Source organism: Lepus europaeus, chromosome X (genome assembly GCF_033115175.1).
Source record: "Lepus europaeus isolate LE1 chromosome X, mLepTim1.pri, whole genome shotgun sequence".
Lineage (NCBI taxonomy): Eukaryota > Metazoa > Chordata > Mammalia > Lagomorpha > Leporidae > Lepus > Lepus europaeus.
The window spans coordinates 95,253,911-95,271,852 of record NC_084850.1 but is presented as its reverse complement, the minus strand read 5'-3'; the positions used below and the strand labels follow the sequence as shown (position 1 = coordinate 95,271,852).

The following is a 17,942-nucleotide window of genomic DNA, read 5'->3' as shown; positions in this document are numbered from 1 at the left end:
TTATTTATTTATTTATTTATTAATTTTTGACAGGAAGAGTGGACAGTGAGAGAGAGAGAGAGAGAGAAAGGTCTTCCTTTGCTGTTGGTTCACCCTCCAATGGCCGCCACAGCTGGCACACCGCGCTGATCCGAAGGCAGGAGCCATGTGCTTCTCCTGGTCTCCCATGGGGTGCAGGGCCCAAGCACTTGGGCCATCCTCCACTACACTCCCGGGCCATAGCAGAGAGCTGGCCTGGAAGAGGGGCAACCGGGACAGAATCCGGCGCCCTGACCGGGACTAGAATCCAGTGTTCTGGCGCCGCTAGGTGGAGGATTAGCCTGTTGAGCCACGGCGCTGGCCGGGAAACTCATATTTTAAATCATGGTGCCTGGATTTGAGTCCTGAATCTGCTCTCAATTCTAATGTCCTGGGAAGCAGCATGTGATGGCTCATGTATTTGCGTCCATGCCACTCACATGGGAAACCAAAATTCTGAGCTCCTGGCTTTGGCCTGGCCCAGCACCAGCTGTTGCTGGCATTTGGAGAGGGAATAAGATGATGGAAGATCTCTTTCTGTGTCCAACTCTCTGTCTGTCTCTAGAACTTTAGAATATAAATAATTAAATAGAATTTAAAATATATATTTGAAAACTCTAGGTGAAAATATATCCAAGATATCTAGTATTATCTCTAGGGGATGGGGTAATACTTAATTTTTGAAAAATCTCCTTATACTTTTGTATATTTTCCAAGTTTTTTTTGAGAAAATTAACATACAGGTGTTTGTCTGTATATCCCACTAGGTTGGAATTTAGTTTATGGAATGAAGAGATATCTCAACAAATTAAAAGAAATGTATGATTAAAATTCAGTTAATTTTAATTTGTTCTTTTATTTGTATTCATTTAAAAGGAAGAGAGAGATGGAGAGAGAGAGAGAGAGAGAGAGAGAGAGAGAGAGAGAGAGTCTTCAATCTGCTGGTTCACTTCCCAAAAATCCAAAGCAGCCAGCACTGAATAAGACTGAAGCCAGGAGCCTGGTAATTAATCCTGATTTCCCATGTGAATGGGAGGTACCCAAGTACTTGAGCCATAACTGCTGCCTCCTATGGTGCACGTTAGCAGGAAGCTGGAATTAAGAGGAGAGCCAGAACTCAAACCCAGGTATTCTGACATGGGATGTGAGTGTCCCAAATCTAACCACTTCACTAAATGTCTGCCCCTAATTTTAACATAAAGGATTCATAAGTTGTGCCAGATCATTTTAATACACTAGAATGTCTAAAATACATGAAAAATACCACATATTGCCATCCTGTTTCTTCTGCCCAAAAAACTACAAGTTTCTACAATGCTTAGGAGGACAGGGAAGTGAAATAACATTTGTTGAACATTTCCTCTGTGTTATATACCAAATCAGGCACTTTTCTACATTCTATTTCTGAATTATTACCATCAACAATTTTTTGAAGTGAAGGTGTCAAAGCACAGCAGTGAAATTGTGTTGAAGCCAATTTGATTTATGTAAAGTTGAAGTCCTGGCTTTTAAAAATGTTGACCTATATAAAATTTGAAATAATATAATATCTTCCAAATAAAGAAAAATAACTTATTATCAAAATTAGAGGCTAAAGTTACTGTAAACTATGCAATACAGTAACTCCACTTTGGCTGATAAACATGAGTACATTTTATGTTTTGTAAGTATTCAGTGACTTGTTTTCATTAGCATTTCTGAGAATTATCTTGACACTCTTTTTCAGTATAATGATTATTATTAAAGATATTTAAAAATTTTTAAGATTTATTTTACTTATTTGAAAGGCAGAGTTACAGAGAAAAAGTTAGGGGAAGAGATGAAGAGAGAAAAAGAGAGATCTTCCATATTTTGGTTCACTCTCCAAAGGGCCAGAATAGCTAGTACTGGGCCAAGCCAAAGCTGGGAGCTTCATCAGGACTCTCATGTGGGTAGCAAGGGTCCAAGCACTTGTGCTATGTTTTGCTGCTTTTCTCAGGCCATTAGCAGGGAGCTTAATCAGAAGTGGAACATCCAGCACTTGAAACGCTGCCTATATGGGATGTCGGCATCACAGGGGGGTAGTTTTATTTGTTATGCCACAATTGCAGGTATATATAGCCTATAAAGCTAGGATGCTAGCACCTATTTTGCTGAGTGTTAAGAGATGTGGCTACTTAAGAAATTGCCTACTGATCAATAAATGACAATGCCTTTCTGTTTCTTAGTGTGATTTCCGTCAGGATACGGACTTATTATATATTTGTCATTATTACCTCAGCTCATGGCAAGGATTGGTACTTACAGTATATTTCAAAGAAAATGAGATGTAATTAGTTAATAACATATTTAATGGGCTTTTTGAAAGTGTCCTCAGATCTTTTAAAAAGATTTTTACAACAATTCTAGTCAAAAATATCCTTGCAAGATGTCTGTAATAAAAATTAACTTTTTAGGAATGTATATGAAATGCATTAGAAATATTGGAAACTCCACTTCAGTCACTATCTTATAAATACAGTTCAGTAATATTTATATTCGATAGAAAACAAGCATGTATGGCCTTATATATTATGCCAAGAATGTTTCCTTATTCATGTGAGTGAAAGAATGAAATATATAAATATCTTATGATCTTTCATTGAAAATCATTTTGGTTGCAAGACTGAACCTCACAAAATACACTTATTGAATTAAATGGTTTAAGGTAGAAAAAAGAAAAGCAAGTAGGCAAGCTTCCAGCCAATATACTTGATGAACAGAGATGCAAAAACCTTAACAAAATACTAGCACATTGAATCCAACAGCATGTTAGAAAGATTATTCACCATTACCAAATGAGATTCATCTCAGATATGCAAGGATGGTTCAACATCTGTAGATAAACAAATCTAATACACCGCATCATCAAACTGAAGGACAAAATCAGCAAAGCATACAGCAAAGGCATTTGATAAAATTGAACATCGAAGAACTCAGACCAAATCAATATATGAATAAACATACTTCAACACAATAAAAGTCATATGTAACAAGCCAACAGCTAACATCATTTTTTTTAAAAAATATTTATTTATTTGAAAGTCAGAGTTACACAGAGAGAGAGGAGAGGTAGAGAGAGAGAGAGAGAGAGAGAGAGAGAGAGAGAGGTCTTCCATTGCTGGTTCACTCCCCAGTTGGCTGCAACAGCCAGACCTGTACTGATCCGAAGCCAGGAACCAGGAGGGTCTTCCCAGTATCCCTCGTGGGTGCAGGAGCCCAAGGACTTGGGCCATCTTCTACTGCTTTCCCAGGCCATAGCAGAAAGCTGGATTGGAAGTGGAGCAGCCGGGTCTTGAACCAGCACCCATATGGGATGCTGGCACTTCAGGACAGGGCGTTAACCCGCTGCGCCACAGTGCTGGCCCCTAACATCATATTGAATGGGAAAGAGCTGAAGGGTTTTGCTCTAAGATCTGGAACAAGGATCCCTACTTTCACTACTTTCATTCAGCATAATACTGGAAGTCCTGGCTAGAGCAATTATGCAACAGAAACAAACTGAATCCAAATTGGAAAGGAGGAAGGCAAATTGTTACTATTTGCAGATGACATCATTATATATAATTGAAAACCCCAAAGACTCCACCAAAAAGCTGTTAGAATAAATAAAATCAGCATTTACTGAATACAAAATTATGTACAAAACTCAATAGCATTTTATACAGAAATGGTGGATCATCTGAAAAAGAAATCAAGAAATTATCTGAAAAATAAAATCTCACTTCCAATAACTACAAAAAAGTGAAACATCTTAGAATAAATTTAACCAAAGTAGTTGAAGGATCTCTATAATGAAAACTATCAGTTGTTGATAAAATAAATTGAAGAGGACATAAAGTAATGGAAAGACAGCCTTGTGTTTATGGATTTGAAAATCAGTATGATTTAAATGTGCATACTACCAAATGCAATTCACAGATCCAATGCAACCTCTATCAAAATTCTAATTATATTATGTACACAATTGGAGAAAACAATATTAAAATTTCATGGAACCAAAAAATGACTGTGAACAGCCAAAGCAATGTTGAACAAATCAGGTAGCATTACTCTACTGGACTTTAAAATATCTTACAAATCTATACTAATTTAAACAGCATGATATAGGCATTAGTCATATCCATAGACCAATAGAACATAATGGAGACTCTAAAAGTAAACATACCCATCTATAGCCAACTGATATTTGACAAAGGTGCTAAGAACACGCATTGGAAAAGGATAGCTTTTTAAATAAATGATGATGAGAGAACTAGATATTCACGTACAGAATAATGGAATTACAACACTAGTTTCAATGTGAGACCTGAAATTTGAAACTATTAAGGAGAAACACTTCAGGGCATTGTAATTGGCAAGGATTTTATGGATCAGTCGCCAAAAAGCACAGGAAGTAAAAGCAAAAATGGAAAATTGGGAATTCCTCAAATTGAGGAGCTTTTTCACAGCAAACAATCGAAAAAGCAAAGAGATAATCTACAGACTGAAAGAAAGAGGTTAATATCCAAAATATATAAAGAATGCAACTCAATAGGAACACAAAACAAAACACACCCAAAAATGTAGTGCAATTTAAAATGGGCAGTATATTGGTGAACCAGTGAATGGAAGATCTCTTTCTCTCTCTGTCTCTTCCTCTCTCTCTGGGTGTCACTCCACCTTTCAAATAAATAAATACATGAATATTTTTAAAATATTATATATATATATATATATATATACCTCTTTGGTATATAAAGAAAATATGATATACCCACACACAATGGTGTACTACTCAGCCACAAAGCATGAAATCTTGTTACTTGCAATAAGATGGATGGAACCAGAAGTCAGTATGTTAAGTGAAAAAACCCAAGCACAGAAAAACAAATATAACTTGATGTCACTCACATATAGAGTCTTAAAAAAATAGGGGATCTCATAGAAGTTCAAATATAATGGTGGTTACCAGAGGTTGGGGAGGGAAGTGAGGAGAGAGGGATGTTGCCAGTTAGGAATAAGAAGTTTTGGAATTCTATTGCATAGTAGAGTGACTATGGATAATATTAATGCACCACATATTTCTTCCTAAAAATTAAAAGATAATATTTTGGATATTGTCATTATAAAGAAATATCAAATTAAGGCTGGCGCCGTGGCTCAACAGGCTAATCCTCCGCCTTGCAGCGCCAGCACACCGGGTTCTAGTCCCGGTCGGGGCGCTGGATTCTATCTCGGTTGCCCCTTTTCCAGGCCAGCTCTCTGCTATGGCCCAGGAGTGCAGTGGAGGATGGCCCAAGTGCTTGGGCCCTGCACCCCATGGGAGACCATGAGAAGCACCTGGCTCCTGGCTTCAGATCAGCACAACGCGCCAGCCACAGCGGCCATTGGAGGGTGAACCAATGGCAAAAAGGAAGACCTTTCTCTCTGTCTCTCTCTCTCACTATCCACTCTGCCTGTAAAAAAAAAAAAAAAAAAAGAATACCTCAAAGAAATATCAAATTATTGAAAGGATAAATGTTTTTAACCCTATTTTGGCCTTATACTATATATGTATCTATGTATATATATGTATGTGTGTGTGTGTGCCGACCCCTGAAATGGAGCTCTTCTCTTTTCTAATCTAGTTATCCAGCTACACCATAAGTTTTCTATCTGGGAGGTTTGTTGATTTGGTACATGACTGACTGAGGTCCTATGCATAGTGTGGAGTTGAAATGCATTCAACATGCCCAGGGATTCTATTATGAGCAACATTTTGTGGCTAAAAATATTTTTTGTAATTAACACACAATTATTCTTAGGTGTTTAGATTTTAACTGAAAAATGATCCCCGTTAGGAATTTGGAAAACATTATGCTGAGTGAAATAAGCCAGTCCCAAAGGGACAAATATCATATGTTCTCCCTGATCAGTGACAACTAACCAAGCACCAAAAAGGAAACCTGTTAAAGTGAAATGAACACTATGAGACACGGTGACTTAATCAGCCCTTGCCCTGACTATTGATGAACAACTTAATACGTTATCCCTCTTAGTATTTTTTTGTTTGTTCTACTTAATACTTTTGGTTGAATACTGTAATCAGTGCACAGTTATTATTAAGTGTTGAAACTTAACTGAAAAGTGACCGCTGTTAAATATAAGAGTGGGAATAAGAGAGGGAAGAGATGTGCAATTTGGAACATGCTCAAGCTGACTTGCCCCAAATGGTAGAGTTAGAAACATATCAGTGCATTCCAATTCAATCCCATCAAGGTAGCATGTACCAATGCCATCTCACTAGTCCAAGTGATCAATTTCTGTTCACAATTGATCATAATGATAGGACTAAGAGCCAAAGGGATCACATAAACAAGACTAGTGGCTGCAAATACTAACCAATAGAATAAAAAAGGGAGAGAACGATCCAACATGGGAAGCGGGGTGCACAGCAGACTCATAGAATGGCAGATGTCCTAAACAGCACTCTGGCCTCAGAATCAGCCCTTAAGGCATTTGGATCTGGCTGAAAAGCCCATGAGAGCATTTCAGGCATGGAAAGTCAAGACACTCCGGCAAAACAAAACAAAACAAAACAAAACACCCTAAATGAAAGATCTCTGTGAGTGAGATCCCAGTGGAAAGAACAGGTCATCCAAGAAGGAGGTACCTTTCTCTGAAGGGAGGAGAGAACTTCCACTTTGACTATGACCTTGTCTAAATATGATCAGAGTTGGTGAACTCAAAAGTCTTCCATAGCCTTGGAAACTCGTGATAAGAGCCTAGGGGGATTACTGATGCCATAAAAAGAGTGTCAATTTGTTAAGTCAACAACAGGAGTCACTGTGCACTTACTCCTCATGTAGGATCTCTGTCCTTAATGTGCTGTACATTGTGATTTAATGCTATAACTAGTACTCAAACAGTATTTTTCACTTTGTGTTTCTATGTGGGTGCAAACTGTAGAAATCTTTACTTAATATATGCTAAACTGATCTTCTGTATATAAAGAGAATGGAAAATTAATCTTGATGTGAATGGAAGGGGAGAGAGAGTGGGAAAGGGGATGGTTGTGGGTGGGAGGGAAGTTATTTGTGGGGGAAGCTATTGTAATCCATAAGCTGTACTTTGGAAATTTATATTCATTAAATAAAAGTTAAAAAATATTTGAAAATTAATAAGACATAAATCATAATCCCCAGTATCTTATGATATCTAGCAACACAGGCTCTGGAAAAGCAGCTATATTATAAAATTATACAAAAGTATTAGAAGAATGAAATAATATGTGAGTTAAGTCTTGGCCAATGATGGGGTAATGGAAATTTTAGTCATTTTTCATTCATTCATTTTTCCATCTAATGAGTATTTATTGAGCACCTACTTTTTGCCAATCACATATCAAGTATTATAACAGTAAACAAGTAGACTCTGTGTAGGTTAAGTAATAAAACCTGGGGCCGGTGCGGTGGCTCACTAGGTTAATCCTCTGCCTGCGGCACTGACATCCCATGTGAGCACCGGTTCTAGTCCCGGTTGCTCCTCTCCCAGTCCGGCTCTCTGCTGTGGCTTGGGAAGGCAGTGGAGGATGGCCCAGGTGTTTGGGCCCCTGCACCCACATGGGAGACCAGGAGAAAGTACCTGGCTCCTGGTTTTGGATTGGCGTAGCTCCGGCTGTTAGTGGCCATTTGGGGTGTGAACCAACGGAAGGAAGACCTTTCTCTCTGTCTCTCTCTCTCTCTCATTTTCTGTAACTCTACCTGTCAAATAAATAAATTTTAAAAAAAACTTTAAAAAAGTAGTAAAACTTAAAAGTTAGGGGGAATGGAATTTATTGGAAGGATAGTAGCATGTCTCACACAAAGTTAAGGGAAGAACCAGACCAGTTTGGGGTACATGAACATCCTGACTCATAGAATGTCTCTATAACCTGATTAAATTTTCCTTCCTAACCCCAATCCATGATCCCAGTCTGTATTTTAATTTACAGTTTCATATACCTGAGGAAAAAAAAAACTAATTTACCCAGCTGGGTTAGGAACTCTGCCCTGGAGCAAGTTATTATGCCAGTAAAGAAGATTCACATTTCACAAGCAACAGACATGACCATTACAGCACAGACTACCTCTAGTTTCAAATTAGCTCCAAAGAAGGAACGAAGAATCCTTGTTCATTGGGCATCCCTTCATTCCCAAGTGGTATCTACCAAAAGCTGATATCAATGGGAATGAAATTAAGGGAATGTGTTCCCTTTCCTTAGAACTTTGATGTTCCTAGCTTTTTCCTATTACAACAACTTTTTGGCATTAATGAGCTGGCTAAGGAAATTGTCCGAGAATTTCTGAGAAATAAGAAGGCTTTGTAAACCATTAATCTACATCCTTATCACCCAGATGAGGAATATGGGACTCTTATGTGCAATTTTGAAGATAGTAAGACACCAAATAAGTTATATTACTGAACATACAGGAATCATCTAACCTCTCATCTTTGGTGTCTTTTGTTTTCCTATGGTCCAAAGTACTTAACACAATATTGAGAACGTTAACCATGGTATCCTTCAAACCTCTGTATGGTACTGTCATTAGGCATAGGTAGCAACCTAGCAAGAGCTGTCTGGCATTCATGACCAAAAGTTCAGAGACTTGGATTGAGTAACTTCTATGAACAACAAGCAGATAGCTGAGGTTAATACACATATAGATAGCTCAAGACAGCACTGGAAAAAAAGGCTTATCCTACTGAATTGTCTGAGTAAATATCTCTGTCCATTAGTGAAGAGAAATAACTGTCTCTTATGACCTTAAATCAAATTCATAGTTTACATAATTGTTCAAACCACTCTTTCTTGCTATTTGTAAGCAATCTCCTTCATTTCAGTCTTCTCTTCATTTTTAACTAATTATCGACCAGTAAACTGGGCATCTGTTCTTCCAGTATCATGATTGACTATAAATTTCATTTAAGAAATACAGTATAGTAGGTAAATGTGTGCCTCTGGAGCTACCTGAGTAGAAATTCAAGCTACTTCATTTCTTAGGGACATGATTTTAGACAAGTCATTCCATTTCATGGGCTTCTGTTCTGGAAAATGAGTATACTTATAGCACCTACTTCATAGGAAGGTTGTGTTAGCAGATGAGTTAATATATAGTTGAGGATATGAAAGATTATATATACATATATATACACACATACATACATACACACATAGTATGACTCCAAAGCAAGAAACACGTTGAGAGATAAAAATCTAATTCAGATAATCCACACCCTCAAAACTATGCTGCTTAGCACTGAGTTGACAAAACTAAGAAAAATTATCAACTGTAAGCCCTAAAAGCCAACCTAAAAGGACACTGTCTCTAGGTTGTTGTTCCAACCATATTACCAACTTTTCCCAGAGGAAAGTGGTTCATAACAAGCGTGTATATTCTTGTTACCTTCTTTTTTGGAATGATTGCCATTTTTTTTTGACAGGCAGAGTGGACAGTGAGAGAGAGAGAGAGACAGAGAGGTCTTCCTTTTCCATTGATTCACCCTCCAATGGCCGCTGCGGCTGGTGCACTGTGCTGATCCGAAGCCGGGAGCCAGGTGCTTCTTCTGGTCTCCCTTATGGGTGCAGGGCCCAAGCACTTGGGCCATCCTCCGCTGCACTCCCAGGCCACAGCAGAGAGCTGGACTGGAAGAGGGGCAACCGGGACAGAACCGGCGCCCCGACCGGGATTAGAACCCGGTGTGCTGGCGCTGCAAGGCGGAGGATTAGCCTAGTGAGCCGCGGCGCCGGCCATGATTGCCATTTAAAAACAGATATTGGGGGCAAGAATTTGGCACAGTGGCCAAGAAGCCACTTGGGATGCCTATATCCTGTATCAGAACCACTGGGTTTGAGTTCAGGTTCTACTTCTGATTCAACTTCTTGCTAATGTGTACCCTGAGAATCCACAGGTGATGAGACTAGGAAAGAGTTCTGAGCTCCTGGTTTTGACCTAGCCCTGTCATGGGTATTTGGCAAGTGCATCTGTGGATGGAAGGTCTCTCTCTCTCTCTCTCTCTCTCTCTCTCTCTTTCTCTCTGCCTTTCAAATAGATAAAATAAATTTCAAGAAAAAAATATATATATCTCACCCATATAGATCCCTGAAGACATTGCCTTCAATTGTTCTCTCAACAAATATTAAGTTCCCATTTTAAGACAGCCACTGTTCAGTACTCTGAGGATAGAGGAGTGAATAGATGAAGTCCCTGATATTACTGAGCCTATATTCTGTGGAAGATACTTTACCACCAAAGCAAACATAAATATAATATTCTTTTAAATTGTAATCAATGCTCTCATTAACATAAAATAGGATGAAATCATATAGAGTGCCTGGCCCATGGGAATTACTTTAATTTGGGGGTTCATGGAAAGTTTCCCTGAGATCTGTAGGATTTTGAAGCCTACTGTGGCTTGAAACAGAAACAGGGAAAAGGAAATACAAAGGCCCTGAGGTGATACAGATCTTTAGCACATTGAAATTTTAAGGAAGCCACATGGTTACAGCAGTGTGAACAAGGTGTTTACAAATCAAGATAAAGATGTGGGGAGACAGCTGCATGTGTAGGGCCTTTTAAGTAATAGAAGAATCTGGCTTTTTAATGATTAAAAGCTTTTAAACACAAGTGTACCTGTTTTGATCTGCCCTTTAAAAAGACTATACACTGGCTGGCGCCGGGGCTCACTAGGCTAATCCTCCACCTGCGGCGCCGGCACACCAGGTTCTAGTCCTGGTCAGGGCGCCGGATTCTGTCCCGGTTGCCCCTCTTCCAGGCCAGCTCTCTGCTATGGCCCAGGAGTGCAGTGCAGGATGGCCCAAGTGCTTGGGCCCTGCACCCCATGGGAGACCAGGAGAAGCACCTGGCTCCTGCCTTCTGCATCGCGCTGGCCGTGGCGGCCATTGGAGGGTGAACCAATGGCAAAAGGAAGACCTTTCTCTCTGTCTCTCTCTCTCACTGTCCACTCTGCCTGTCAAAAAAAGAAAGACTATACACCAGCTAGAGAATGAATTTTTTCTTTTAAGATTTTATTTATTTTTATTTCAGAGGTAGAGTTACAGACAGTGAGAGGGAGAGACAGAGAGAAAGGTCTTCCTTCCGTTGGTTCACTCCCCAAATGGCCGCTAACGGCTGGAGCTGTGCCGATCCAAAGCCAGGAGCCAGACGCCTACTCCCGGTCTCCCATGTGGGTGCAGGGGCCCAAGGACTTGGGCTATCCTCTACTGCTTTCCTAGGTCATAGCAGAGAGCTGGATGGGAAGAGGAGCAACTGGTACTCGAACTGGTGTCCATATGGGATGCCAGAGCCACAGGCAGAGAATTTACCCACTACACCATGGCGCCAGCCCTAGAGAATGAAAGTTAAAGCTGGGGAGCAGGTGTGCAAAAAAGGAGACCAGTGGGGAGGCTCTCCTAGTAATCCAGTTGAGAGAAGGTAGTAATGGGGGGCAAGGGTAGGGATAGTAGTAGTAGAAATGGTGGAAAGTGGTCAGATTCTGGATGGTTTTAAATAAAGGCAATGGGATTTCCTGAAGAATTTAAGTGACTTGGGAAGGAAGAGGGGTCAAGGATGGCTCCAAGATTTTTGGCCTGAACAAGTAGTTGTTGTCATTAACGGGAATGGAGATTGAGATGCAGCATGATTTCTGATGGGTCATGTTGGAGTCCTACCTGGAGAACAGGACCTCAGGGATAACTTTCTGTTATCCAGCTTCCTATTTATGGAGTGGAGCAGTGGTATGAGACTGCTGTTCAGGATGAATTAGAGGCATCAAGCACATTTGGAGGACTCTCCCTCTCTCACCCCACATTCTTGTCAGAAATTTGGAGATTCACACAGAGAATGAGACTGAGCACCCATTCCAGGCAGAACACAGAAGCCTCAGCCAGGCTTGTTGCACCCACTTCCGTCCAGAAACTGCAAGGGAGTGGGTGGCTCCAAAGAGGGCGCTGCAGGAACTTTCTAGGCGATACTAGGGAATTAGTTTTAGCAGAAACAAAGTAAAAAGAGATGGCGCGGGGTGTGGTGAGGTCTGGCTGGCCCGGAAGGAGTTTGGGTGGAGCCTGGTATGCAAGCTTCAGGCAGCGGGGGATGGGAGCTTACAACTAGCCACTAACTTCACCTTCATGAACCCAGCAGAAAGGTCTGGGGAGTAACTGTCGGGAAGGTTAGGAGCCCAGAGATCCGGTTCACCCGCCAAAGGATAGCAAAAACTCAAGTTGTGCGATGCAGCTTTAAAGGGGCTGGTGATTGACAGAATGTGTAACAGTGGATGGGGTGGAGCCGCTGGGTGGGGTCTGGGACAGGCAGCTGGGAGAAACCAAAAGGAAGAAAAAAGAAAACCATTGCCCCCGAAATCGCTAAAGCTAGGCGGAAGAAGTTAGCCAGAAATTGGGAGGGAGGGGGGAAGGGTTTCAGGGCTTACCTCCACTCCCACCCCTTGGGTAACTCTCCCACAACCTTCTCTCTTGAGATAAATATAATCGAGTGTACACCGGCCCTAGTCGGTGCTCGTCCCCTCTAACTCCACTGAGCTAGGTTTGCAGTCCGAGGGAGTGAGGACCCCGAGTTCACCAGCCCAATCCGGCCCCGCCCCGTCGGCCAGGGGGCTGCGAGGAGAGGATGCCTACGGAGGCGCAGAGTCCAAAAGTAAGTTGTTTCATTTTGCTTAACTACCCTTCCGTCCACTGTCTTTTGCCACCTTCCCTAGGGTTTTCTCTGGGCAGCGAAGTAGCCGCCTTACTGAAGGCGACTCTTTCAAGGAGGATCTGAAGGGTGGAGCTGGGTGGGGTTCAGTAGGAAGGGGAGGGGAGGGGAGGAGGGGTGGTGCTTTATAGCCTAAGGAAGCTGCCATCCGTGGGATAGACGCACCTAGTTTATTGGCAGTATGGTGGGAGCCTCAATTTCACCTCCTGGTGTGAGCCTCTATTTCCTCTCTGCAAGCATTCTTTCTTTCTGTCATACTCCAGTATCCCTGTCAGGTTCCTTGAAGTCTCTAGCTGTGAGCTTTGGAAGGCTCCATCTTGCCTGGATTCTTAAAGGGACAGTACACTATTTCAACTGAGGGAAAGTCTGTATTTGACTGGAAATTCTGTTTCTGAAAGGATGGCGGTGTCTAGCCTTACTAGAACACTAAACATATGTTGGGGGAACATTTATGTGGAGAGGTCAGCTTTTTCTTCCTCAGACCAGACTTACAACTTGCTTTTAATATCCAGTTGATTCTTAGGAGGTGCACTGTAGGCAGTATTGCCAAGTTGCACATTACTTAACCGCAGATTAATTGGCTTTGCAGTTTTAACTGAAAGGGAAATTTTTCAATTTCAGAAAGGCACCTTGACAGTTTAATGAACTTGAAGAATGTAATTCATTCTACACCTATTTGTTGAATGCCAGGTGTATTGCCTGTGGATGATGCTGCTGCTAGGTGGTGGGTGTAAAATATCAAGGCCATGCAGAGTGTTGTCATTCATTCCTTTTCTAACTGATTGGTGGCCAAGGTTTCTTCCCAAAATGTGGAAAAGGATGTTGAATTTGACTCCAACATTTACCGAGCATTCCTCATATGAATAGCTCAATGTTTCATGTTTATTGTCTTTCCTTCAGTATTGGCATCCATCCATATGCCAAATCCCAAGTGTTTGGGAGATCCAGATGAGAGAAATAGGAATTTAAGTCAAAATGGCATGCATACATAAAAGGAGTAGGTTTGTTCCATAGGAAAGCTGAAGTCACCTTGCCTAATTGGTCATTCCCATGTCCATGTCCAGTCAGGGAGATTGCAGTGGGAAGAAGGACTTCACCAGCTCCCTTCTGCTGTTAAACAAAGAAGATCTGGTGTGGTAACACTTGTTAGTAAGGGCCTCTTATGAGCCTGTGACATCCCTATCATACTTGTGTCTCATGCTTCTGCTTAGGGAGGGTGGCAGGACTATGGGTGGGGCTTATGATATCCCATAGGTCAAAGATATGAAAATGTGCTGTTTGAGATTCTAGAGTGAGTATTTCACTCTGAAAATTTTTTTTGGTCAGTGGAATGCCAGTTTCCAGTGCTCTGCAGTTTACTGGTTTAGCTATCTCTGGTGTTAAATTCAAGAAACAGAACCCCTTCCTTTTTTAAAAATTTTTTTTTCCATTACATTACATTAGTGCCAACTCCTATCAGGGGCATGTGTCAGTTATGGGTTCCTAGGAAAACTGTAGTCAAAGAGCCATCCTCCATCTCCTCTCTTCAACAGGTTTTCTAAACCTCAAAACAACCTTATTTTGAATGGGCATATTATTGAGTTCACTGGGTTCAGTTTAAAAAAATAAAAGCTTCACTCAGGGGTCTTTCTTCCTAAAGACCTCAACCCAAGAGCTCCTAAAAACAAAGAAAAACATTAATTCAATGGAATGTTCCTTGTTGCTTTTGACTGTGTGAGTGTAGTCTTGTCATACAGCCAGGAGTCGCTTGTACATGTCATACCCACTGAACTCTGTTATATACACCCTTGTGTGGAGGGTGGGGAAGGAACTATGTGCTGGTTCTGTAGCAACCCCCCACCCCGTATTTGTTATTCATGTAATATATTAGGGACTACTGTGCTTCCATTTTAACTCTTGACTGTCCCCTTTGTGTTTATGTTGGTTGATTTTTCTTTTTTAGTGTTTCTAGGTGTGGAATATGGGAACTAGGAAGATCTTAGCTGTCATAAAATATTGTTGCTGAAATATGCTTAACTTCTTTCTAGGACAATGAAAGGTTTGTGAGCTCACTGACAAGTACTCCAGGCAAGGAATAGAAATCCTTCTTGGAGGGCTTCAAGTGACTTCCCTCCACACTTTGAATTGTTTTGGTGTAAATCATTCTGCTTCCTGGAATTGTGGAGAACTTCCAGCTATGCTGAGGCAAAAGGGTTTCGTCAGAGATGATTGCAGAAAAGATACTTTGTGCTCTCTCTTTGTCTCACGCTCACTATCTGTATTTTTGCTAGCAGTATTTTTGACCTCTAAATCCCCTTCTGGAATGCCTGGGCTAGAATAGCTTAAACAGCTTATCCCTACATTTCCTTTTGCTTGAGTCTCCTTCTAGTGTTTACCCTTCAAGAGTAGGGAGCTATGAAGAGAAAGTATCAACAGAAAATTAGATTATGTCATTATTTTTATTGAACACATACTTACTGAGAATCTACTCTGTACCATCACTGCACAAGACTCTAGGAAAATACGTCACATGAGGCGATGTTGATAGAGGCTATAAGAACAAAGATACATGTTAAGTGAAGATAAGGTAGGACAAAGTTTAAAAGGGCATGTGGGGTTGGAGAAAGCTATTTGAGGGAGAGCAGTCAGGTTTCTTTGATATGGTAATATTTAAGAACATATATAAATGAAGTGGGCCAATCAGCCTTGATAATACCTGAGGGAAGGGTTTCCAGAGAAATAGCACATATAAAGACCTAGTGTCAAAGAATAGCAAGAAGGCAAGTATCACTGAATTGAAGAGGCAAAAGTCAGGCTATGATGTCAGTAAGAGGGAGGGTCTGGATCATGCAGGATCTTGTAAAGACTTTGTTTCTTATTCTGCATGAGATAGGAAGCCATTTTTAAAGAAAAATAAGCATCAGCAATAATTTTATTTAAAATTCTACTCTGCTAAATAGGATGAATCTTGACTTGTTCTTTATAACACAATCAGGATGGATCATGTTATGTTTTGGATGCAATGCTCCTTGTGGAAAAACTTAGTAAATTTATTGCTGAATTGTTTATGTCAACTAAAACAACTTAATTACATCACAACCAATGTTTTACAATAACTATCTAACTCATTTGAAACTATTTAAGTACAAAAGTCTTTTCAGTATTATTTAACATTGAATAATATCAGAATAAATTACAGCACTAGAAGGATTTTTGACCTCTTTAAGAAAATATCAAAAGATTGTACAGTACCATTTAGTTAGCATGAGATCATGAAAATTATTTTCTTGGAAGTATTTTTAACTTATAGTTCTGCTGGAATACATAATTTATTTTAAGTTACACACTATGCTTCTATCCAAATCCTTTCCAATTGGAACTGCAAGTTTGGCCTCATTGGCATTGAGGAACTCAGGAGAGTGAGAGAAAAGAGAGATAAAAAAGAAAAAATTGCCAAAGAAGTTCAAAGAGGAGCGATGTGACAAGAAAAAGAACAAGTCACAAAAGTACAAAATAGCTTCTCTTATAAAAATTCTCAACTTTGACCACACACTGATATCATCTGGGAATATTTTAAAATACTGATATCATTGTCTATCCTCTGAAATTCTGATAAATTTTATTAGGGTACAACCCGAATGAAGGGGTTTTTTTACAAGAGCTCTGCAGATGATTCCAATGTTTAGTTGATAATAACTGGCTTAGAGCTTAGAGCTGAGGTTCTCAGTATGGTGCCTGGCCAGTAAGAGTATCACCTGGCAACCTTTTTATAATGCAAATGTTCATGCTGCATCCCAGATGTACTAATTCAGAAATCCTAAGGGTAAACCTTGGAAAGGAGTATTTTAATTAGCCTTCCAGGTGACTTGGACACGCACTGAAGTTTCATAATGAGTGCCTTAGATTCTAGATGTTCTCAAAAATCGTTTCAGCCCCAAGACTCTTGAGGGACTGTTCTGTCACAGAGGCTCACTATGCCCTAAGAAAGGTAGGGAAGGAACATGCTTGTTTCTGTTCCATTTCTGGATCCCTATTCCCACTCCCTCATCACAGAAACCACAATACCTATGAGAGTATATGACCCTTTTCATTTCATGCATCATTTCACTTTATCCTTATTTCATTCGATTTCAACATTCTTTGTTTTTCATGCATCATTTCATTTAATACTTAGAATAAGTTTGTGAGTTAGGTAGGCACTATTATCTCCATTTTGCGGATGAGGAGTCTGAGGAACTAAGAAGTAAAATATCTACCTTAGGTCACACAGTAAGTGTAATAGATCCATTCTTTTATCCCACTATTTAGCTTCCTTTTCTCTTCTTTAGTTTGATTCTCCCACCCATCTAACCAATACTACATTTTAGCAATAATACTTGTTGTAGATCTACTCTGTAGATCTCAACTGAGCACTTTACATGTATCAATTTGTATAATACAACAATCCCATGAAAGTAGGTAGTTATTTTCCTCCCTGTTTAGTTAAGGAAATTGGGGACCAGAAAAGTCAAGCAACTTACCTAACTTCACACATCTAGTAAGTGGCAGAACTGAGATTTGAACTCAACTCTACAAATCTGTACCTTGACTATTATGCTACAGGTGCAGAATCATTAGCTTGCAAACACATTCTTTCCATGGTCCAAAACAGTCGATTCAATAACACTTAACAAATTACCACTCTTGCTAAAGTTAGCTAAAGTTCTGTCATGTCTCCTGTTCTCTCTTTTGATCTTTAACCTACTTGAATCTTCTTTTTTTTTAAATTTTTTTGACAGACAGAGTTAGACAGTGAGAGACAGAGAGAGAGACAGAGAGAAAGGTCTTCCTTTTTCCGTTGGTTCACCACCACCACCACCCCCAAATGGCCACTACAGCCGATCCTAAGCCAGGAGCCAGGTGCTTCCTCCTGGTCTCCCACACAGGTGCAGGACCCAAGCACTTGGGCCATCCTCCACTGCCTTCCCGGGCCACAGCAGAGAACTGGACTGGAAGAGAAGCAACCGGGACTAGAACCCGGGGTGCCGGCGCCGCAGGCAGAGGATTAGCCATGTGAGCCGCAGCGCCAGCCAACCTGCTTGAATCTTTACCATATTCAAGGCTGTTGGCTACCTCTTTCTTTAAAACTTCACTTTTGGGGGCTGGAGTTGTGGTTCAATGGATTAAGTTTGCCTCCTGCTACTTCATCACACTGGCATCCCATATCAGAAACCCTTTTAA

The 17,942-nt window shown here is 40.5% G+C and overlaps 1 protein-coding gene across 1 annotated transcript in view; it reads left to right on the top strand.

Moving 5' to 3' along the window:
• The first annotated feature begins 12,149 nt into the window (after positions 1 to 12,149).
• The window catches only part of KLF8 (KLF transcription factor 8), a 296,444-nt gene continuing 290,651 nt past the window's right edge, over positions 12,150 to 17,942 (top strand). Inside the window, exon 1 of the mRNA XM_062183405.1 lies at positions 12,150 to 12,686. The gene's annotated coding sequence lies outside the window, so the exon portion shown is untranslated. The remainder of the gene's footprint in view (positions 12,687 to 17,942) is intronic.